We start from the raw sequence: 7,973 nt of genomic DNA, 5'->3' as shown, positions 1-7,973 counted from the left end.
GGCTTTAAAAGATTAGAAAATTACAGGCCAATGTAGATGAACATAGATGTAAAAATCCTCAATAAAATGCTAGAACAATTAATTTAGTGCTTAAAAAGATCAAATACCAAGATTAAGTGTGATTTTTTCCTGGTATATAAGGATTATTCAATATAAGCAAATGAATAAATGTGATAAACTGCATTGACTGAATTAAGGAAAAACATCATAACCATCCAATAGATGCAGAAAAAAAGTCTTTGACAAAATTCAACATCCTTTCATAACAACCCTCTCAAGAAAAGAGGTACAGAAGGAATGTCCCTTAACATAATGAAGGCTATGTATGATATGCCCACAACTAGCATCACAACAAATGATAAAAAATTAAAAAAAAAATCTCTAATAACAGGAACAAGACAAGAGTGCCCACTCTGACCATTTCTATTCAACATGATATTGGAATTATAGGCAGAGAAATTAGGCTCTTATTGCCTAATTCCTAAGAAGAAAAAAAATCATAAAATTTGAAAGGAAAGAATAAAATTGTCTCTGTTCATTGATGACATGATATTATAACAGGGCACCATAAAGACTACAGGAAAACTTTTAGAAGTAACAAGCAAATGTAGCAAGGTTTCAGGATACTATCAACATTCAAATACCACATTATTTCTGTACAATAATAATGAATGTTCTAAAAAGGTAGTAAGAGCATACACAATTTACCATATCATCAATGAAAACACATAGAATGCAGTATAACTAAAGAAATGACAGATATACAAACTGAAAACTCTAAGACAATAATTCAATAAATTGAAGAAGTAATTGAAAATTGAAAATACCTTAGATTCATAACTAATTGAAATTTGAAAGATTCATGAATTTGAAGAATGAATATTACTAAAAGGGATTTGCGCCTTCAGTGCAATTTCTATCAAAATGCCAAATACATTTTTTCAAAGAAACAGAAAAAAGAATCCAAATTTCTATAAAACCATAAAAGTCCCAAATAGCTAAAGTAATCATAACAAAGAAAAATTAAGTTGGAGGCACCAAGTAACTCAAAGTACACTACAGTACTATGGCAATCAAAATAACGTAGCACTAGTATATTAAAAAAAAAAAACACATAAACCAATGGAATGGAAAGTTAAGATCAGAAATAAATCCATGTATTTAATGTTAATTGGTCTTTGACAAAGTTTCCAAAAACACTCAATGAAGAAAAGACAGTGTCTTCAACAAATGGTGATGCCATACTGTATATCTCTGTTCATAGAATGAATTTGGACCATTCTCTCACACCCTAAATAAAAATCATCTCAAAATGGAATAATGAATTAAAATAATACACCCAAATGAAAACTACTGGAATAAAATATAAGGAGAAAGCCACATGATATGGGTCTGGACAATGATATTTTGATATGGACAGAAAAGCACAGTAAATAAAAGTAAGAATAGGCAAATGAGATTACCTTAAGCTAAAAATCTTCTGTACAGCTGAGAAAACAATCAACAGAGAAAACAGATGATCAACAGAATGGGAGAAAATATTTGCAAGCAATATATCTAATAATAAGTTATAACTGAAATACATTAGGAACTCAAATGATTTACTAGGAAGAATGTGAATTACCCTATTAAAAACTGGAAAAGGGATGTGAACAGACATTTCTCCAAAGGGGATTTACCAATGGCCCAGAATGGCCCAGGAGGTCTGTGAAAAATGCTTAATCAAGTTTTTATCAGAGATTGGGCACAATGATTCTCACCTGTAGTCCCAAGTGACTCAAGAGGCTGAGATAGGAGGATTATAAGTTTGAGGGTATCCTCAGCAACTTAGTGAGAGCCTCAGCAACTTAGTAAATGTCGCCTAAAAAATAATAAAAAAGTAAAAAATAAAAAGGACTGGGGATGAAGCAACATGACAAAGTACTCATATGTTCAATCCCCAGTATATATATGTATGTATATATATATATATATATATATATATTTCTATGATATATATGTATGTACATATATATTATAGAAATATAAACCCAAACCAAAATAAGATTCAACCTCACAACTATTAGAATGGCTGTGATACAAAGACAAAAAATAAGTGTTGTTGAAGCTATAGAGAATGGGGAAGTGTTGCACACTGTTAGAGGGAATGCAAAGTGGTTCAGTTATTATGGAAAACAGGAATGGGATTCCTCAAAAAATTACAAATAGAACTACCATATGATCAATCAATCTCACTATTGCCTACCTATCCAAAAGTGATGAAACCAGTGTGTTGAAGAGATAGCTGAAGTATCATGTTAACAGTAGTATTATTCACAGTAGTAAAGGTATGGAATCAACCAATGGATCCACATGTGTATGTGTATATGTATACATGTAATGGACTTTTATCTAGTCATATAAAAGAAGGAACTTTTGTCATTTGTAACACCATGGATGAAGGACTTATGCTAAGTGAACTAAACTAGGCAGAGAGAGACAAGTACTGTATGATCTAACTTGTATGTGGAATCTAAAATTTTTAACTCATAGAAACAGAGAGTAGAATGGTGGTTGGCAGGGCCTGGGTGTTGGGGAAAAAAGAAGATGTTGGTCAAAGGGCAAAGAGTTTCAGTTATGCAGGATGAATAAATTTTGGAGCTCTAATATAGTATAGTTAATATAATTAATGCTATATTAGATGCTGGAAATTTAATAAGAGAGTAGATTCCAGGTGTTCTCACTACATATACAGGCATGCACGGGCACATTATGTGAGGTGATAGACATTAATTATTTTGATTATGGTAATTATTTCACAATGTATACATAATCAAAATATCACATTGGGTACAATAAATGTATAAATATTTATTTGTAAATTATAACAACAAAACTTAGAAAAAAAATAAAAATAATATGAGTTTTAATTATCTAGACAGTAGGGTTATAATAGTAGTAATTGAATTAAAAGCAGCAGTGGTTATAGTAGTAGAATTAATAGTTTGCATTTACCAAATGCTTTCTTTATGCCACTCAGTGTTCTAAGTGCTTTATATAGAAACTCACTGACTCTTCACATCAACCCAAAGAAAAATTGAATGCAATTACCCAAGAAACAGAAATAGAAATAGGCTAGGAAATAACATACAGATGATAGTAAAATCCATCTAGAGTTATCTTAACATTAAGACAATTTAAATATGTCATTTATTTTTATCACTCATGTTCCAAGTGTATATATTCTAAACTCCATTTGTTTTAATAACATGCTTATTAATAGATTTGAAAGTTTTCTTGCTTGAAATAATTTTTATGCAACTTGAAATATGAAACACTGATACTTAATGGGTGCACCATTTAAAGGATGCATTTTCCACCATGATGAACAACATTCCTGTATTAAAGATGGCACTGTGCCCATGTCACATCTACTGTTGAAGTGATCACAGCTGTAACAATTGGCAACCACAAATATTAATCACATTCCCAATTGTTATGATCTTTACGTCTTTCTTTTTCTGTCTAGGCCATTTGAAGTGGAGAGGGGAAAAGCACATTTCAGTCACTGGGGAAACCTGAGACTCTTGCTCCAAACCATCTGATCAGAAAAGAGGTGGAGACATCAGGACCTTCGTAATGTGAGGCTGCCTGAGGCACATGGGGTATGTGGAAGAACTAGAAAAACTAGGGTGCTGATAAAGTTAAATTATTTATGTATCTATTCAGGAACTTGGCAGGTCATTTCTATTCTTCATGATCTCTTTCTTAGCCTTATGACAAATGTGAATGGTAATCCAAACAAAAACATGGTAAAATGGGGGAAATAATTTCCTTCTTGAACTTTCTTGGTTTATTTAAAGCTTTATTGGAGCAAACATAATAAAAATTCAAAAGGGAAAAAATCAAGTGTCATCAGTATTTAAAAGCAAATTCTTTCAGAAAATTTATATACGAGGATGAATTGATGTCTATTTTTAAACTGAACACACCTGAATTAGTCCCATTGAAGCATCATGACAAGGTTACACACTTCATTATTTTGCTGCTTTTTTTAGTAATTTTGTTCATAAAATATCAGTTTGGTTTTGGTGGGAAGGAGTAGTTTTGCCTGTCTTGTACAAAGCTCCGGGGTTTGGGCAGTGTCCTATCTGATGGGATAATTGTTTCTTTTTTATTTCATAGCATCACTTGGGGTATGAGTGTGTGTTTTTTCCTTCCTTATCAACCACCATATTTTTCCTCTTCAGAGTTATAGACTTTATCTCGAACTTCTGTTTGGCACAACTAAATTGTTTTTGAGATTATTCTGCTTCAGTGATGGGTGTGGTTTTGTGGGGTTTTTTGTTTGTTTGTTTTCTTTTTAAAAATTTTATAAAGTTAAATTTGTCACCCCATCTCTCCAGCATTGTTTGAGAACTTAAAAAGAAGCTCTGGAAATTTTTGCCTTATGCATTGATCTTAGAAAGAAAAGTAATTTGGAACCAGAACTCTTTCAGCCAGAAAGAAACAATCTGTAATATTACTAGGTTCAGTGCCCTCATCAGATACTCAGGGCAAACAGAAGCTCAGAGATGTTGGATGTGATTAGTCTAAGCCTACCTTCTGGTTAGTGGGAGAAATTACCAAGTGTCTAGGTAATTAAAACTCAAAACTAGTTTTACCAGCTCCCTATTCATGCATAAAGTCAACATTTTCTAGTATTAATAAAAGAGAGTGCAGAAGTTTTGCAAATGTTAATTTTAACTAATTATAAACATAATCTTTGGAGGGGAAAGCTAACTAATGAAAACTGCTACCCAATACCATTAAGTTTAGAGATTTAATTTTGTTTTTTACAATTTATTTTATTTTTATCAGTATTTCTTTTATTGATGTATGAGGCTTAAACCTGTGTTTGAACAAGCAAGCCTCATAATAGCACCATAGTTAGACTCTAGCCTGCTTTTCCAAGCCATCATTTTACAACTTTTTTTTTTTTTTGAGAGAGAGAGAGAGAGAGAGAGAGAGAGAGAGAGAGAGATTGATTTTTAATATCTGTTTTTCATGTTTGGGCGGATACAACATCTTTGTTTGTATGTGGTGCTGAGGATGGAACCCGGGCCACACGCATGCCAGGCAAGTGCTCTACCCCTTGAGCCACGTCCCCAGCCCATCATTTTACAACTTATTAAGCAAACAAGGAATCAAATGTCTTTCATCCACCTAATGTTATCTTTTTATAAACAATGCTAATAAGTCCCACTTGGAACAGCTGAAAATCTTTCAGTAAAAGCTTTAAAGATGAGCTCATTCACTCAGTTTAAATTTTACCAGTTAAATCAGGTCAAACGTAAGGAACTCAAATGATTAGTTGCCTAATCAGATCCTATTATTTTTAAGTCACTAGCCTACTCCCCCACCCCTAAAAACCACCTCTCAAAACTCCACTTAGACTCAATTATTGAAAACCCATACATAACCAAGTGAAAGGATTAATTTTCATTCCACAACTTCTCAATCCCAGGTTTTCAAAGAAAAACCTATCTAAGGAATACTTACCAATACCAGATTGGAAAATTAAAGCCTACATAGTTATAAATCAGATTTGTCCCACTACAACCAGGTTGCATACAACTACAAACTGGTTCTGTATATACTCTAGAACTGACCTGGAGAAAGTTTAGAATAGAAAAGCTGTAAGAAGAAATAGATTCCTAACTACAGAAGTTACAATTTTCAAAATTTAAATTCAAGACTTTTCTCCCTTTGTGTTCACAGAAATATTTTCTCTGTAAAAATACACACATTTTTACAGACAAATACATTTACAAGCTGTTTCTGTCCTAAAAATGAGAATATTCCACATGTGTAACTAAATGAGCCTTAACTCAATTATTCATGGCCATTACTATGCTAATGAGACTCATTCAAATCAAGCCAAAGTAGAACAGGCATAAAAGTCCTGAACACTTGGGTCTTCTATTCAAGAAAATATACCCTGGGAAGCTAATCACAGAGGAAAAGCTTCCCTTCACTGGTGCATAGTAATGAGGCTTCTAGTCATAGCTCAATTACTTGTAGCTTAAGTTATTCTTTACAGATCACTGGCATCTTAGTGCTTCTCTTTTCACACTATGGGAAATTAATGAATTTGGAGGGCATATTTAATGAATTTTATGACTAGCCTGGCTACTGACCACTCTTCTGGTTCTAGACAAGGAAATTAAGTTTTTCGACTAAATCTAACATTCCCCCTCTGTGGCCTCCCAGTTTGCTTGGTGCTGAAAGTGAACTTTGCTTCTTTCATACAGTGAAATCTTCAAGGGGGATTACTTTTCCCATGTATTTATTCTTCTTAGACATAATCCTCTTGCCACTTGCTTTCTGGCTAGGTTGCTAGAGTGACGCTCTTGGAGGTTACAGTCTGGGCAGCTTGAAGTCCAACTTCATAAATACATTTGATCTGTCTGGAGTTGGTAAACAGTCAACTATTGTACTTACAAGGCTATCTTATTAGATACACCAAACCAGCTCCTACTGAGCAACACTTGCAAAAGCTAGCAGCACATTTCTGGTGCCGCCTTATAGGTCCTTTATGTGGAAGGACTCCACAAACCCATCCCAGCCTCTTTGTTTGACAAGCTAGTCCCATTTTGTCCTTAGGAGCATGTCTGTGATACTTTCTGCTAAGGGTTCAATGCAGCATTCTTGGTTTATGCTCTTCAAGTGTTTGGCCACAAAGGCACCAAAAGAAATGAGAGTCACAATCCTGCCCCAGTTTGTTACTCTGTCACTGAAAACAAGGACAATCACGCGAGACAGACTTTTGACATCATCCTCGTTTTTGATGTCCAGCTTCCGAAACATGCCTGGGGAGAAAAGCACGCACGCCCTCGTGGCCCCTTTGTCTGGGCCGGGCAGAGGTTGCCTGCCCACGCGGGAGGTCGCTCTACACAGGCGCTACCGAGCTGGGGCGGCCACACTCTATTGCCATCCCCCCCTTCCGCGTCTCTGGACAGCACTGCACTTCCAAAAGCACCCGTCCGGCGGCCCCGCAAGGCCCTTAGGTCCGCCCGGCGCCGCCTTACCTTGGAAGGCTGTCTCGTGGTTGCGCTGCACTCCTTCGCTTGATCCGCCGCAGGGTCTCCAGTGCCTTCCTGCTGGCGGCCACCGACCCGCTGGTCGCCGCCAGTCCTCCTCCTCCTCCTCCTCCTCCTCCTCCTCCTCCTCCTCCTCCTCCCCCTCCCCCTCCTCCTCCTCCTCCTCCTCCCCCTCCTCCTCCTCCTCCTCCCCCTCCTCCCCCTCCCCCTCCTCCCCCTCCCCTCCCCCTCCTCCTCCTCCCCCTCCTCCTCCTCCTCCTCCCCCTCCTCCTCCTCCTCCTCCCCCTCCCCCTCCCCCTCCTCCTCCTCCCCCTCCCCCTCCCCCTCCTCCTCCTCCCCCTCCTCCTCCTCCCCCTCCTCCTCCTCCCCCTCCTCCTCCTCCCCCTCCTCCTCCTCCGGCAGCGGCGTCGAGGGCAGCGTCCTGCGCCTGCGCGGCTGGAGAGCTAGCGTTGGCGCTTCTGCCAGAGAGCGCGCCGGCTTCCCCTCCCCCTGCCTCTTGCTGGGCCTATGCCCCCTTCTCGGCTGCTGATAGCTGTGCTCCTGGCGGGGTGGCGCCACCCCTGGCCCCCAGCCCCGCGCCCCTGCAATAGAGGTTTAGTCCAATGACCTTGTTCCTCTTAAAGCCGAACATCCCAAGCCGCCTCCACTGTGAGACTATGGAGGCTTGGACTGCTCACTCGAAGGAGGTAGAAGTAAGTAGTCTACAATTTATTTTTAACTAGATGTGATAAGAGGCTGAGATACATAATACTATGTGAATATATTCTCACGTAAATAATGAATTCTGGAGAGCTATTAGCATTCTATTGAGAAATTTCACCATTTTGCCTATTGTCTCATTTTAAGCAACAAATTTTATGCGAAAACTTTCTCCATAAATTACAAAATGGGGGACACTAGTTTCACTCCAGG

The 7,973-nt window shown here is 37.8% G+C and overlaps 1 pseudogene; it reads right to left on the bottom strand.

The window, feature by feature from the left end:
- Positions 1 to 6,466: 6,466 nt before the first annotated feature.
- Positions 6,467 to 7,692, bottom strand: LOC144251841 (induced myeloid leukemia cell differentiation protein Mcl-1-like; annotated as a pseudogene).
- Positions 7,693 to 7,973: the final 281 nt, after the last annotated feature.

This window comes from Urocitellus parryii, unplaced genomic scaffold, assembly GCF_045843805.1.
Source record: "Urocitellus parryii isolate mUroPar1 unplaced genomic scaffold, mUroPar1.hap1 Scaffold_243, whole genome shotgun sequence".
Classification (NCBI taxonomy): domain Eukaryota; kingdom Metazoa; phylum Chordata; class Mammalia; order Rodentia; family Sciuridae; genus Urocitellus; species Urocitellus parryii.
Note: the sequence above shows the minus strand (reverse complement) of the source record. Positions and strands in the feature narration are given on the sequence as shown.